The sequence below is a fragment of the Notothenia rossii genome, assembly GCF_949606895.1.
Source record: "Notothenia rossii genome assembly, chromosome: 3".
In the NCBI taxonomy this organism is placed as follows: Eukaryota; Metazoa; Chordata; class Actinopteri; order Perciformes; family Nototheniidae; genus Notothenia; species Notothenia rossii.
Genome location: NC_136901.1, coordinates 35,790,064 through 35,792,764, shown reverse-complemented (window position 1 = coordinate 35,792,764; position 2,701 = coordinate 35,790,064). Strand labels below are relative to the sequence as shown.

The 2,701-nt window shown below is 43.9% G+C and overlaps 1 long non-coding RNA gene across 1 annotated transcript; it reads right to left on the bottom strand.

Annotated features, from left to right (window-relative positions):
* Positions 1-368: 368 nt before the first annotated feature.
* On the bottom strand, positions 369-2,694 carry LOC307033551. The gene is made up of 3 exons (XR_013806548.1): positions 2,653-2,694; positions 2,470-2,497; positions 369-2,370 (listed from the first exon to the last, which is right to left on the bottom strand). It is a non-coding gene; the product is annotated as an uncharacterized lncRNA (long non-coding RNA).
* Between the last annotated feature and the right edge of the window lie 7 nt (positions 2,695-2,701).

The following is a 2,701-nucleotide window of genomic DNA, read 5'->3' as shown; positions in this document are numbered from 1 at the left end:
TACGCAAGTACCAGTGTCTTGAAGTGGATTCTAGCAGTTACTGGAAGCCAGTGAAGGGAGCGGAGGAGCGGCGTCGTGTGGGAGAATTTAGGAAGGTTGAAGACCAGACGAGCCGCAGCATTCTGGATGAGCTGCAGAGGTCGGATGGCACATGCAGGTAGACCAGCCAGGAGGGAGTTGCAGTAGTCTAGGCGTGAGATGACGAAAGCCTGGACCAGAACCTACGTCGCTTTCTGGATCAGCTGAGGACGTATCCTCCTGATGTTGTAAAGCAGGGGTGCCCACACTTTTTTGGCTGGTGAGCTACTTTTTAAATGACCAGCTCACCGAGGTCTACCAACCAAAAATAAAATCCCAAATTGCAAGGGTTGCTGAATAACACGTTTTATTTATACATGGGATAACTACAATAGGGCTGCCTGCAACAAAGGACTAATTTGATAATCGATGAATCTATCGATTAATGGACTATTCGGACTATTACTGCCTTGCACAATTTCTCAAACGCTCTGATTTAGCCATCAACTTTTAGATTTAGGTTGAGGTTGTTTTAGGCATGTGGAAACTAACAATGACGACAATAAAGTGGAATACTTGATTGAAAAATACATATATTATTAAATTAACTTAACAAATTGTGAACAAAATTAACATTGCTTTTTATTTGAATAAAATAAATAATATTTCACATCAAAAGAAACAACAATGTTTTAACAAATCGTATTAAATAATCTGATGACAGAACTGTAAACAGAATAACTGAAACGTTAACCAAATAAATAACTCAGTTACCTCTAATCATCCCATCTAATCTAATCACCCATGTTTGAATAATTGAGTTAACTGCGTGTGTTGCTGCTAGCATACATAACGCCTGACGTGGAAACGTTACTCGTGGATGGGGCTACAGAGCTACGAGAAAGCCAGTCGAACCCGGTGCATTCCTCCGTCTGAATGTGGTGCACTTTTGTTAAATGTTTGGAGCAATTGTTCGTGTTACCGCCTTCACATGCTAAACACTCTTGACAAGGAGCATTGCCCACCTCAAGACGGGTAACATTTAACCCATACTTGCCAACCTTTAGACCTCAGAAATCGGGAGCATTTCAAAATGCAAAATGGGGGGGGGGGGGGGAGGTGCTAGTGGATCGCCGGAGCTGTTAGATTGATTAGCATTAACATGCTTATTGTAGTTGTAAGTGCACTGCCTTGCGGCCTGTAGCACCGTCCTTGATGGAGCATATGTGTGGGCTGGACCAGTATTTTACAGGAAAGGAGTGAGCTGAGAGTAGAGTAGTTGTAGATTCTTGTTCTGTTTTCTGTGAATATCTGCCTCACCCTCTCAGACTTTGAGTTGCGCGCGCTACTAAAGAGACGTGTTACCATGGAAACCAAACAATGGTGTAGCTGTATTAAAGTCCGAGTGGAAACAGTCGTGTGTAAATCTGATTTTGTCAGAAATCGGGAGAAATGCGGCAGAAATATGACCCCGGGAGGAAACCGGGAGAGGGCAATGAAATCGGGAGTCTCCCGCGAAAATCGGAAGGGTTGACAAGTATGATTTAACCACACCTTGGAGCGCTTCTCTCCGCCATCTCCTCCGTGTGTTGCTGCACGGAGCAGGCAGCCGCGTGTGTGTGTAAACTGCCCCGCCCCCTCGCACACAGACGGTAGAGAGAGATCTCATCTGGGTTAGAAAGGTCGAAAATACACCGACCATAGACGCATTTGTTTGTCTTTTTGCATGTTAGAAACGAGTTGGCGACACTAAGAGTGCGAGATAATGTTTGTGTAGCAATAATACATGACCTTTCTCTTTCTCAACTCGCTACTCGGAGGGAAGCCGCTGTCATATGCCTTGTGAACACTCCGATAATGCCTCTACGTTACCTTTCTTTGGCAGAGCGACGCTTGCTTTACAAATAAGGCAAATAACCTTTCAATGTGACATCACAAAAAAATATTTTGTTATTTGTCTCTTTAACTTAATTTGAGTTTTCTCGGCACTTGACTGATTTTGTATCGCTTTGCATTCTGGGTTAACAGACAGAGTTTTATTTGAGTTATTAATTTAAACTTTTTTGTCAAAGAGATGCTGATTTGAAACCGTTGTTACATACAGTAACGGCATTTCCTGTTTCTGCCGGAGAGAGGGGAGTTTGTCCGAAAGCTGCCGCTGTATTTACTACCTCCATCTGACAGTCCGCCTCGTTGAGCTGCGAGTGTGGCTACAGACGGAGTTCCCTCGAGGGTCGAGGGAGTGGTTTGGGATTGGGCCGAAGTCTCTCATCAACTGCAGCCTTTTTCTTTATTTTCCAGAATGCCTCCACGCTCCTCTTTACGTCTCAAACTCGCCCCGTGATGAAGAAACTGTGGACAAATAATACCTGAGCTTGCAGATTTGTCTGGAACACCAGAAAAATGTGTTGAAACCTCAATAAATAAACTTCACACGGTACGGCCTCTCACCTTTCTGTGTGTCTTCACTTCCTGTCACCTGAGAGTAGAAGGAGAGAGAGACAGCAAAGATAAAACAAAGAGAAACAGCCAGAATGATGAAGAGAGAAAGAAGAGTGTTGTTTTCCTCTGAGGTCATGCTCCATTAAAGAGTTTCATATCTTGATGAATGGAGGATATGGTTTCAGTACTCACAGGTCTTCTGGATCGTGGCTCTGATCGTCTCCTCTCTGATCCTGTAGAG